Genomic DNA, 13,729 nt, shown 5'->3' on the forward strand with positions numbered 1-13,729 from the left:
AACAAACAAGGTCCTCAAATCCTTTGAACAGCTAAAGGAATAGAGCATTCCTTGAATATGTATTCTTTCATATCCTCTGAACAGATCTTTATTTACAAGGAAGGCTGGTCTTGGCTGGAAAGATGGTAGTCAGATGTAGACCAAAATGATAATCTCAGAACACAGCACCAAGTGTCTTTTGCATGGGCCATGGGCCTTAATGTCTTGATAGAACAGAGGATGTCAAGGAGAAAAAACTGAAGGCCACAAGAAAATGTGAATTTGTAAATAGTTTACTGTGGTTGGAGGTTTGCCATATTCCTGACTCAACTTTATAATATTTCCCATTTCCAAGCCAAATGGCTCAGAAGTGTGGCTGGGGTGTGACTTTGACCAGGTACAACCATGGCAATGAGTCTCTATTCTTTTTACTTTGGAATCCAACCAACGCATTAAAGCTCTTTGAATGTGGGTGTCATGTGAGTCAGTGCATGTGTGCTGACTGCCTGCTGTCCTCATAACACAAAGTGGAGTGGGGGCTATGGAGGCTACTGGATTATTTCCGTCAGTGTATACAGCAAAACTAAATGAATCCCCAAGTTTAGGCTTTTTGACCTCGAGTATCAAGACTAGCTTACTTGCATTGTGCAAATTAGTCACCAACCTACTTTGTATTATAGAGAGTTTTAAGCTTTTGTGTATTTCTCCAGATTTGCATCAATGAGATTTTTGAAGTCAGCTTTTAAAATAAATACTAAAATGTAACTGCTTTTGGGATTCTTTTTCTTTATCCACCATACCACGAAAGTAGTAAGTTCCAACACTTCTCACCTTTTGCAGTGCCACAATCTGGTTCAAGTCACCGTCAGCTCCCCCTTCAACACTGAGGAAGCCTCCAGGCCCATCTCCCTTCCTCCAGTCTTATCCCACCCTCCTCCCTGTCAAGCACAGTCCATAGAACACGCAGCAGGCAGAGGTATCTTTACCAAGCGTAAATCAGGTTACATAACTCTCTGGTTTAAAACTCTCCAAGGCTTCCTCTTACAACTAGAACAAAACTTACCCTCCAGCCTTGGCCTACCAAACTCGCCTGATCGGGCTCCTTCCTGGCTCTCCCAGGTGACCCACAACTTGCTTCCTGGTCCTCAGCACTCTAGTCCCTTCGGCTTTCTATCTCCTGAACGAATGCACCAAGCTCAGCCCTGCTCTGGGCCTTTGCACTTGTTCTTCCTTCTGCTGTGTGCCTCTTGCCTAGATCTTTGCACGGCTGTCCCCCTCTCATTATTTGGGTCTCAATTCACATCCACTTGTTAGAGATTTCTCAACAAACCACTCTAGATAAATCAGCACTCTCTGCCCACTTCTTTTTTCTTTGAGATGGAGTCTTGCTTGTCACCCAGGCTGAAGTGCGGTGGTGCAATCTTGGCTCACTGCAACCTCTGCCTCCCAGGTTCAAGTGATTCTCCTGCCTCAGCCTCCCGAGTAGCTGGGACTATAGACGCGCAGCACCACGCCCAGCTAATTTTTTTTTGTTTTTAGTAGAGACGGGGTTTCACCGTGTTGGCCAGGATGATCCGGATCTCCTGACCTCGTGATCTGCCCGCCTTGGCCTCCCAAAGTGCTGGGATTACAGGCGTGACCCACCGTACCCGGCCTCTCTGCCCATTTCTACCACTCTCTCATTATCCTATTAGAGCCGCATCTGGCACTTAGCAGGATTTAAAATTAAATTATTTTAAAGCCCTGTTTATGTGTTTTTTGCTTGTTTTCCCCCAACCCACAACCCAGCCCAATATGGGAACATGAGCTCATTGAAGGCAGGAACTCAGATCCTTGCGGTCCCTGCTGTTCCCACTCCTGTCCCCCCATACCTGGAGCAGTACCCAGCCTAATACATATTTATTGACTGTCTGATAACTTAACAAATTTAACATTCAGTACAATTTACCCGATAAATGAACTAATGATCAGGGAACCCCATGCATGACTCTCAACTACATATTGTAAAATTCCACCTACATGGCATTCTGGAAAAGACAAAACCATAGGGATAAAAAATAGATCAGTGGTTACCAGAAACTGGGGTCTGAGATGTTAGAGGCTGACTATAAAGGGACATAAGAGAACTTTTTTGGATGACGGAACCCTTCTATATTTTGTTTCTGACTGCAGTTTCATGCTAAAAATCATAGAATTGGTTGGCTAAATAGGATAAATTGTGTGTACGCAAGTTATACCTCAACAAACTGGATTTTATTTAACTGCCTGACAGATTTTTCACTTACTATGGAGTAAGCACTGAATGGTTTGTAGAAAGGCTCTCATATTGGCCCTTTGTGAACAATCTCCATGTACACATATTCTGAGTGCAGAAACCCTGGGAGCAGCATGGTGGAGTAGAAAAGTATGAGCTGGACATCAGACGGGCTGGGGTTTGAGTATTGGCTTTGTTGCTTGTGTACTTCAGTTAGGATTTCTTAGTTGCAAGCAGCCCAAAACAGCTCTGGCCAGCCTCACCATGCCTTGACTATAATAAAAGCCATAAAGAGGAATGGCACAGCTCCTTGATGCTTGTTGGCAGCAGGTACCTGGAATTATGGTCTCACCAAGACTGCATGCATGGGAGGGATGGGATTCCCCCAAAGAAAACCAGGGTGCTCTTAGGATGCTAGGCAGCCCAAACCAACAAACATCTAATGTACTGTGTGACCTTACATAACCTCTCTGAATCTTAATTTCCTCATATTTAATACCTACCTCTTAGAGTTGTAAGAATTTAACAAGATAACTATGTAGAAGGCCTAGAACGTAATGTTGCTTTATAAATGTTATTTCTCTTTTCTTCTCCTTTTGGTCTACATGTCTGAAACATCTACCTCTAAGCACTCCTAAATTCAGTTAAAAGCTTAGTAATTTACCTACCTCTCCAAGCTAGAAGTCAGGAGTGAGTGTCAGTCAATTTTCTCATTGTTTTCACCTCCTAAATAAAGCATATCCATCTCTCCTGGAATATTACATAAGTTTTACAACTGATCCACCTGCCTCTCCTCTCTGACTCTCTCTGCCGCTCTCCCTGAGGCAGTATAATATAATGACAAAGTGCAAGGACCCTGGAGCCAAACCAACTGCCTCTAAATCTTGGCTTTGCTCCTTAACTACCGTACAACCTCAATCAAGTTGCACAATCTCAGTGTGCCTGTTTCCTCATGTGTAAATTGAGGATAATATTCCTACCTCAAAGAGTTGTTCGGGGATCAAGTGACTTACTATACATAGGCACTTAGAACAGTGCTTGGGTCATGGCAAGCGCTATCCATGCGTTTGTTCAGTAAATCCACCTTTTTACTGCTTCCAGAATTACCTTGCTAAAATGTTAAATGTAAACCTTCCACATAGAGAAGCCATGTCCTCCCGTCTAACCCCTTTTACTTTTCCCAGCAGCCTTCTCTGACTACCTGCCTCAAGTTGGCACTGGGTCCTTATCTGTGCACTTTGTGCTAAACCCTTTTATTGCACCCGGCTCACTGCGTTGTGACTATTTCTATCAGTTTTCTTCACTATCTGTGAATTCTTGGAAACATAGATACGTATCTGATTTACCTATGTATGGCCTATCTATTTGTCCAAAGGAGGTGTTTAGTAAATGATTGCTGATTGAACAAAATGAGCAAAATGGTTGATACTGTCCACTGAGCAAAAGACAAGCTATTGATTTCAAATATAGTTTTACTTAAAATCAGAGGGCTGGTATTTCTGTGACTACTCCTTTTACTAACTCGCCATAAAAATTCAAAGCCATAATACTAAAGGTTACCATTGTGGTGACATGAAAATAGAATCTAAAGTACTAGCACAGGTGTGGCACTATCTGGCTAACTCCATGCAGAGGGATGGAGCATATGGAATTGAGCCAAGAGGATGATTCTCGTGGACCTTGAAATTTGATTATGATTTCAGTCAGATTTTATTTGGCACTGAAGAGCAGAGAGTTCCAGGCTGTATTGCTTAGCAGGCCCTGAAATGTAGAAATTCTGTTATTAATTGAAAATAGACTCATCTGGTTTAAATTCCAGGCATGCCAGTAGGTAAAGTTTTTACTTTGTTGTGAAATATAGAAACCTGAATTCTTGCCTAGATCTGGAGTCTTCTCACATCATACAGAGGGCACAACAGGAAGCCAGAGGCAGGGTTGGTGTTTTATAAAGATCTCTGGAATTGGCTCAAATGTCTGAGCAAGTTCTCAGCTGGAGGCCCAGAGTTCAGCATCACTGAGCGTGGGAGAGATGGCGCTGGCCAAGACCACTGAGGGCCATGAAAGTACTTTGATAAGGGAGGAGGGGGGTAATGTTTGCTTCGGGGAATAACTGCGTCCTGTAGACCTGAAAGAAGTTGGTTGCCTAATGCAGCTCCAGACAGTTTGAATTTATTAATATTGCATTGCCTGCAGAGTCTGAAAAAATATCAATATCCAGGTGCCAGCTCAGACAATTTGACTCAAAAAATCTCTGCGGGTTGGGCCCAGGCATCGATATTTGTTTAGAAACCTCTTTAGGTGATTTTAATGTGCATACAGGACTGAGAACTCTTGGTGAGGAGGGAAGGAAGAAGGCCCTTTCCTATTTGTTGTGGCAGGGGTGTATCTATCCAGTTCATCAAAAAGCTCCGTCAGGTTACTTAGACTAACATAAGAGAGGAGAACTCTGGAACCCCCTACCTCCATTTTATATTATTAGGATTGAAATTCAATCTGTCCAGAGTTCATTATTGCTACTCTGATACCAGCAAGGCTGTGGTAAAACTCACCAGATGTAGCAATTGTCTGGGATCAATATCAGGATCATGCACCTCAGCTCACAGAAAGTTCCTGTCAACAAAATCAAAAGTTGATAACAGATCAATACATACTGGGGGGGAAAAAAGTCTTAAGTTACTCATATTTTCTCTAATAAAACAGAGGATAGCATAAATTAAAAATAGAGTAACCTTTATTCAAGATGTTCAATGCACGCAAGAAACCTGCAATTTAATAATAGAGTTTTAAAGGGATAGCCAACACTCCAATAACGTGTTTACAATAATTACCATACACTCCAATAGTCTATATAATATACATATGTATATAATCTGAAGTAAAGGTAGAAAGTTGTCATTTTGGAAATGATTTGGTGAACAGAAGAGCAGTTGTGTTTAGAGAGAATACCAGCATCTGATGTTCATAGACCTCTCATAAGCCCTGAATCCACGATTTAGAGTTTACCTTGAAGGTGTTCCTTCCTTTATGAAATGTGGTTACTCAGCTGGGCACGGTGGCTTACACTTGTAATCCCAGCACTTTGGGAGGCTGAGGTGGGTGGATCACCTGAGGTCAGGAGTTCGAGACCAGCCTGGCCAACATGATGAAACCCTGTCTCTACTAAAAAAAAAAAACAAAAAATTAGCCAGGTGTGGTGGTGGGCGCCTCTTGAACCTGGGAGGCGGAGGTTGCAATGAGCCGAGATCGTGCCATTTCCTGGGCAACAAGAGCAAAACTCCGTCTCAAAATAAATAAAATAAAATGTGGTTACTACTACTACTAATACATTCATCACTAGGTTATAATGAGATAATGTATGTGGAAGTGCTTTGGAAATGAAAAAGTACTATGCTAATGTTAATTATTGTTTTAATTCATCATGAGGGAATAACACCTGTGTTAATTACTCTAGCTTCCTAAGAATTGAAGTCTATAATCCATAAGGGGATACGTAAAGGGACATTTGTTAACTTAATAAATTAACTAGTATGTTTTTTTGAAAATAAGTAACACACAGCTGATGGCAAAGAAAGTTAAACAACATGAGAGAATATTTATTAAAATGTAGATTTCCCTTCCAGTCTCCATCTTCTTCCTTGAGAAACAATCATTAATAGGTCATGAGTATACTGAAATTTTCTATACATACGTATAAATACAACTTTTACATTATAGGAATAGGAACACAATCTACTACACTTCTTCACCTTGCTGTTTTCATTTAGTAGCATGGTTTGGTGGCCATCAGATTAGCAGAGTCTTCCCAGAGTGCTTTAATAACATAGCACCAAATAGTGCCTAGGATGGACAAGACCAATGCAAGCGTCTTCCCAGCAATAAGTGGTGGCGGTGCCCTCCGCTTTTTTCTCTCCCCTCCATCTTTCTAGTTCAGTCTCCATTACCATCAGTCTAGATTCTTGCCATAGTCTCATAATTGGTCTCCTATATTTTATTTTAATTCAGCAATATCTATGGAATATTTACTGTGTGCCAGGGATGGTGCTAGGCTCTGGGGTTGGAAGTGTTGATCACAAGATAGATTTGCCACCCACACAGAGTTTGCGGTCTCCTGGGGTGGAGGTGGGGGTGGGGTGCAGAGAAGTAAGCAGGTATTCCTTCATTCATCCATTCAACACATATTTAATGAGTGCTTTCTAAATGCCAGGTCCCATGCTAGGAGTTAGAGACAAAAAGATAAACAAAATAGTCAAGGTCCTCAACTTCCTGGGGCTTACAATTTAGTGAGCAAGACAAAGATAAAATAAGAAACCCATAAATAAAATAATTACAGATGTTCACAGATGCTACAAAGGAAACACGTTGCTGAGACAGGATGTAATGGGTCATCATAGTTTTAAAAGGGTAGTCAGGAAAGTCTCCTGAGAAAGTGCCATTTAAGCCAACACTGAAGATGAGAAGGAGCCAGCCATTGGAATAGTGGCAGGAAAAATAGTTCCAAGCACAGGGCTCAGCCTGTGCAAAGGTCCTGGACTGGAATGAGCTTGGCATGCTGAGAAAATGAAGAGTTGGAGAGTAAACAATAGTCAGGCTTGAATTAAGTTTGGGGAGTTGGTGGTAACATAATTCAGGATCATGGTAAATAGTTTGACATTGACTTTATTCTAAGCAGAGTGAGAAGCCAGGGAAGGATTTTGGTGCAGAGAAATAACCTGCTCTAATTTGTGTTTGAAGAAATCAATCTTGGTGCTGGTCTGTGAATGAACTGGAGAGGGGCATAGAATGGAATGAAAGCAGAGAGAGCATTTAGGAAGCTTTTACAGTACAACCGGTAAGAGGAGAGGTGGTATGGCTTGAAGTGGGGCTGGCAAAGGAGAGAAGTGGGTGAATTTGAGATACAGTTGGAGCTCGGTTTACCAGCGCTTTCTGAAGGATTGAAAGTAGAGAGGAAATGAGGGATCAAGAATGTCTTCTGCGTGTTGGGCTCAAGCAATCTTGAAAGGCTGGTATTGTCATTTTCTGAGATGAATGAGATTTGCAGGAGGAGCCGGAGGGCCAAGGTGAAGATGAGAGTGTATAAGTTATATCTGAGACATTTTTGGGACACTTTGTTGGAGTTGAAGTACAAATATTTTGTAGTTAAACATATTTTGCAGTTAAATATATTTTGAAGGGATGATGGTAGATACACTTTGAGAATTGCTTAGCCTTTGTTTTTTTTAATATGTTTACGTAGAGACGTCCAACAGGCAGTGAAGGATCTGAGCTGGGAGCTTGGGAGAGAGGCCAGAGTGACAGATGATGCCAGGCACATGAAGAATTCAACAGAAGGGCATGAGGAGTTTCCTTGGTCGGCTATACCTCTGCATAGCTCATGCTGACCACAACCAACCATCAGCCTCCTCTTTTCCTCCCTGTATCACAGTGCGCAGCCCATGTTGACATGTCTTCTAAATCTCTTCAAAAGTCTTAACTCTCAATGTTAAAGTTGAACATGGTATTAATGAGAATCCTGTCATTTAGAAAATGCCTTTGAGTTACTTAGCAGGATGGTGACACATGAAGTTTCAGAGTGAAATACAGAGCTTTCCTGAGATATGGTATATTTGCCATTGTAAAGTTTCCTTATGCTAATTCCCCAATTCACGGTAGCAATGCTACCAATATGCTCATCTGAAATGATAGGATAAGTTCTTTTTTTTTTTTTTTTTTTGAGACGGAGTCTTGCACTGTCACCCAGGCTGGAGTGTGCAGTGGTGTGACCTCGGCGCACTGCAACCTCTGCCCTCAGGGTTCAAGCAATCCTCCCATCTCTGCTTCCCCAGTAGCTAGGATTATAGGCATGCACCACCATGCCTTGGTAATTTTTTATTTTTTTATTTTTAGTAGAGACGGGGTTTCACCATGTTGGCCAGGCTGGTCTCAAACTCCTAACCTCAAGCGATCCTCCCACCTCAGCCTCCCAAAGTGCTGGGATTACAGGTGTGAGCCACTGCACCCAGCCTAGGGTAAGTTCTTTAACTGACTCTCTAATTCACTGGCTATAAGATCTCATAAGCAAGTCACTTTATGTTTCTGAGGCTCAATTTCCTCAATTGTAAAAGAAATAGAGCAGATTAAACAACATATAAAGGCTCTTACCACCTATAATGTTCCATGATTCAATTATTCCACCCATTTACCATGGGCCCCAAACACTCACACTGAATCATTGTTTACATCCTTTTCCAAGACAGAGCAACAGGAAAAAGAGAGTTCAGATTTCCACTGAGGACCAGGCAGTAAACAAGCAGAGGTCTAAGACCCCAGCAGCCACAAACACCACTTTCGGGGTCACTCATCACCAGTCCCACTTTGTAAAAAAGCAGATTACCCAAACATCTTAGGGCAACTGTGGCAGCCAAAGAAGTGAGACAAAATGGAAGGGGAGGGCTTAAAGTTCTTTTGTGTGATTTTATTTGAAATCTGTTTTATGGGATTTGCTCTAAAGGCTTTTCTGTGATCATAGTGAATCCCACTCACAGTGCTGAGAATACCTGTGTCTTCAGAATCAACTAATTCAGCAAAGACATGGGCTATAACTCATTTGTCAACTCATTTAGTAAAGACATGGGACAAAGGTACACATTTATTGATTATGAAAAGAATTTTACCATAATAATGAAACCCAGCCAAGGTGAATCTCCTGTGTATCACTGCAAATATTTTGTGGTCATATTTGAGATGTTTTGGGGATATTTCATTGGAGTTGTTAAATAGGTAGTTAAATATATGATTTCAAGACTGAATATACCCTAAACCGTAATACTTTCAGTACTTTGTAAACAGGATTAACCTAAATAATTACTAAAGAATGCTGTAGGATATTTTCTTCTACTTGATAAACATTTCTACTCATTCACAGCTTACTTTGTTTTAGGTTAAATCTAATATGGTTTAAATTCTTTACTTATTGGTCTAATTTCTTCACCTTCATTATATAATAAAGTTTTCTATTTATTTGAATATCTATAATACAAACTCAAACAACTGTCAACTTAAAAATATGACGAGAAGTATTTTAGGCAAGAATTATATTTATGGGCTAGGGAAGAAGCAGTGGGATGAATAGGCAAAGCACAGAGGATTTATAGGGCAATGAAAATAATTCGTATGATACTATCATGATGGATACATGTCATTTCACCATTTTTTTTTTTTTTAAGACAGGTTATTGCTCTGTCACCCAGGTTGGAGTGCAGTGGTATGATCTTGGCTCACTGCAGCCTCGACCTCCCAGCCTCAAGCAATTCTCCCACCTCAGCCTCCTGAATAGCTGGGACGACAGGCATGTGCCACCATACCCAGCTAATTTTTGTATTTTTTTTTTTTGAGACGAAGTTTCACTCTTGTTGCCCAGGCTGGAGTGCAATGGTGCCATCTCAGCTCACTGCAACCTCTGCCTCCCGGGTTCAAGTGATTCTCCTGTCTCAGCTTCCTAGTAGCTGGAATTAAGGCATGTGCCACCATGCCTGGGGAATTTTTTGTATTTTTGGTAGAGACAGGGTTTCACCGTGTTAGCCAGGCTGGTCTCGAGCTCCTGATCTCAGGTGATCCACCCACTTCAGCCTCCCAAAGTGCTGGGATTGCAGGCATGAGCCACCAACCCGGCGTTGTCATACATTTGTTCAAGCCCATAGAATGCACAACTCCAATAGTGAACCCTAATGTAAACTATTGACTTAGGGTGATAATAATATCAGTGTAGGTTCACCAATTGTAAAACATGTACCACTCTGGTGGGGAATGTTGATAATGGGAGAGGCTGTGTATGCGTGGGGGCAGGGGATATATGGAAAATCTCTGTAACTTCGTCTCAATTTTGCTGCAAACCTGAAACTCCTCCAAAAAATAAAGTATTAAAAAAATTCAAAATATTTAACAACCAGTACAATACGGTGCTGACCAATCAGAATGATCATTGAGCTTAAACAAGAGATGCTCCTGCACCACTGTGTATGGGCCGAATAGTGGCCTGACTTCAGTATTGTATTAAATTAATAGATTTTGATTTCTGTTTTAAGATAGCTACTTCAAACTTGAAAATTTACAGAGACCAAGCAAGTGATGTAAACAAGGAAAGGAAGCTAGGGGTCAGCAAAATACAGATTATTGAGATTGGGTCAGATGTTAAAGCTCAGCAACTGTTAGTACTTAATGAGCCCCAGCTGGTTGTTGCTATTGGCAATGTAGATTGAAAATGATTTTTCAAAACAATTTCAAATTTGAATTTTTGGCAAAACAACTGTATGGGCTGGGGCTTACCCAAAGAATACCTGTTTGCTCACCTGTATTCTAAGCCAAGCCTATTTCCAAGCTTTTACTGGACAAAGTACAGAAATTTCTAATTTGTTTTGAATACTCTTTGCCAAGATTGACTCAGAAAAAGTCAATAAATTCAGAACTCTTGCTTCTTTTGAAAACATAATTACATTTCTATAATAAGCGTTTGTTTATTTAAGTGTGCAATAAGCGAATGACTTTTTTGGATGAATGTTTATCAATCCTATTTTAAGGAAATGAACTCTTCAATTAACATAAACCTGCATTATACTATACCTTATATAATTTTTAATCTTTGGCCTTTTCCTGACTCTCAACTTTTGTTCTCTTTCTGCAGAATTTGAATTTTTTCCTAATTAAAAAAAGGCAAATGTAGATGTAAAGGGGTAGAAGTCATCCTGGATGTCACCTGCATGCATTTCCTTCTGCCTTCCAGCTGGAACTATTCCCAATTAATTGGATTTAATTTTTTTTTTCTGCGAAAGTAGAAGAGGAAGAAATGGAGAAGGGAGGAAAGATTTAATTTTTTTTTTTCCACGAAAGTAGAAGAGGAAGAAATGGAGAAGGGAGGAAAGTGAAAGGAAGCAGTGAAATTAGGGGAGAGTCTGCAATATATAAAAGCTAAAAAGGTATTTCTGGAAAAACCAGAGATGCAAGATATTTAGTTCTTATCTCTCATTGTCTATTTATTCAATACATATTTATCAAGTATCTACTCTTTGACAGGTACTATTCTAGACTCTGGAAGTAGAACAGACCAGGTCCCTGATTTCTTAAAGCTTCCATTCTAGTGAAGCTGATAAAGTAAAGGAGAAATAAAAATAAATAAGCAAGAGCCTGGCACGGTGGTGCCCATGTGTAGTCCCAGCTGCTTGGGAGGCTGAGGTGGGAGGATTGCTTGGGCCAGGGAGGTCAAGGCTACAGTAAGCTGTGATTGTACCACTGTACTCCAGCCTGGGTGATAGAGTGAGATCCTGTCTCTAAAAAAAAAGCTTCCTACATTTGCCTTTCAATGTTGTTTATGATATTTATCCCATACAGAAATTTCAAAGGTTTATGTATTTGATCTACTCCTGTATGATTTTAGTTGTTTAGTCTTACAAGGCATAAGAATACTTTTACATATGTACACCTATATTTTTTCTAATACTTTTTATATTATGTTATCCAAATCTTTGCTTCAAATAGTACCTTTTTTTTTTTTTTTAAGAGACAGGGTCTTGCTCTGTCACCGAGACTGGAGTGCAATGGTGTACTTGAAGCTCACTGCAGCCTCAAACTCCTGGGCTCAAGCGATCCTTCCACTTCAACCTCCAAGTAGCTAGGAATATTGTCATGCCACCACTATGCTTGGCTATTTTGTTTTTAAGTTTTTGTAGAGATTAGGTCACGTTATGTTGACCAGGGTGGTCTCTGACTCTTGGCCTCAAGCAGTCTGTCCACACTGGCCTCCCACAGTGCAAAGATTATATGTGTGAGCTACTGTGCCAGGCCCCAAATGGTATTTTTTTTATAGGAACACTTTGATAAATAACCTTTCAAATATCTTTTGATGCATAAATATATACTTATAAATATGTTTATAATTTTATACAAATGAGATCATAGTATGCATGATTTTCTGTAACTTGATTTTTTCATTTAGTGATACCATAAACATATTTTCATGTACATAAATATAAATGTATTCCTCATCTTAATGTTTCCATAAAATTGTATCTTTATTCCCTAATTTACTTATTAATTATTAGTTTATCTTCCCAATTTTCCTATTTTATTACAATGACTATCCTTATTTATAAATCATTTCACACTTGCAAAAATAACTTGTTAGTATAAATAACTGGAAATTCAATTGCTGGATAATTTACGTGATGATAAACATGTTGAAAAACTCTTCTCCAGAAAGATCATATCAATTTAACCACACCAACAGTGTAAGAAAACGGAGTAGTGCCATTTTTCAAAGATTTTGTCAGCGTTTTAAATATTTGATAATCTTATACATGCAAAAAAGGTCAAAATTGTTTTATTTGCATTTTTGTGATTATTAGTGAACCAAAATATTTCTTCATATGTAGGTTCACTGACTCAAACAGAGATGGCCATGAAATTAGACAAGGCTCCTAAACTGGAGAGACACTAGAAGGGTAGAGCCAGGGAACAAAAGCTGGTATTCACAGAGAGCCAAAACTCAAGATTCGGGGGCTGTTGACAAGTAATGGGTCAACTGAGAACAGGGTAAGCTTCAAGAAGACACAACAAGTGATAACTGGATGGGTTAGAGACTATATGTGACAAATTAAAGCAGTGAGTTAAGGTACAGTAAATATTTGAAAACTTAGGGAGGAATGGAAACAAGGGTAATTATTCCAGCCGCAGGGCTGGAGTTCAGAAGCAGCAGTGACTCCAATAAGGCTTGTGAAGAACAGATGATAGATCAGCTGAGTGCAGTGGCTCAAACCTGTAATCCCAGCACTTTGGGAGGCCGAGGTGGGTGGATCACTTGAGCTTATGAGTTTGGATCAGCTTAGGCAACATAGGGAGACCCCTGTCTCTACAAAAAACACAACAGTTAGCTCTACAAAACAACAGGTGTGGTGGCACATACCTGTGGTCCCAGCTGCTCAGGAAGCTGAGGTGGGAGGATCACATGAGCCTAGGAGTTCAAGGCTGCAGCGAGCTATGATTGCACTGCTGCACTCCAGCCTGGGTGACAAAATAAGACCCTGTCTCAAAAAAACAAAACAAAAAACAGATTATCAACACAGAGACAGAAAATGCGGGAGGACAGTAGGATACAATGGACATTGTGCCATACCACCCAGATACCCCTTCAAAATTAACATACTAATTCCTCCAGCTGCCAGGGCTGCCAGCCCTCTCCAGAAATTGCCCTAGACTGAAGAGAGCTGCCATGCCCAAGGTCATTGCCTGTATCCGATGACTGGTCACTGTGGAGGTTTAAGAAACTTGCAAAGTAATTTAGTAAGGTAACTAATAAAGATAATAGAAAGGGAAAGGAAAAAGCCAGTCCAGATAGAAGTAATTCTATGTCCAAAGACACACGTAAAGAAGCAGCATGGTGTTCAAAAAATAAAAATGTAAATTTATTTTGCCAGAGTATGACAGTTTAAAGATGGCCACAATTCTTTCTCATTCCTCCCATCCAGACTT

At 40.3% G+C, this 13,729-nt stretch overlaps 1 long non-coding RNA gene across 1 annotated transcript; it reads right to left on the reverse strand.

Moving 5' to 3' along the window:
- Positions 1-3,750: 3,750 nt before the first annotated feature.
- LOC129060446 (uncharacterized) lies at positions 3,751-13,328 on the reverse strand. Its single transcript, XR_008527178.2, has 3 exons — positions 13,164-13,328; positions 4,783-4,843; positions 3,751-3,994 (listed from the first exon to the last, which is right to left on the reverse strand). It is a non-coding gene; the product is annotated as an uncharacterized LOC129060446 (long non-coding RNA).
- Positions 13,329-13,729: the final 401 nt, after the last annotated feature.

The sequence above is a fragment of the Pongo abelii genome, chromosome 6 (genome assembly GCF_028885655.2).
Source record: "Pongo abelii isolate AG06213 chromosome 6, NHGRI_mPonAbe1-v2.0_pri, whole genome shotgun sequence".
In the NCBI taxonomy this organism is placed as follows: Eukaryota; Metazoa; Chordata; class Mammalia; order Primates; family Hominidae; genus Pongo; species Pongo abelii.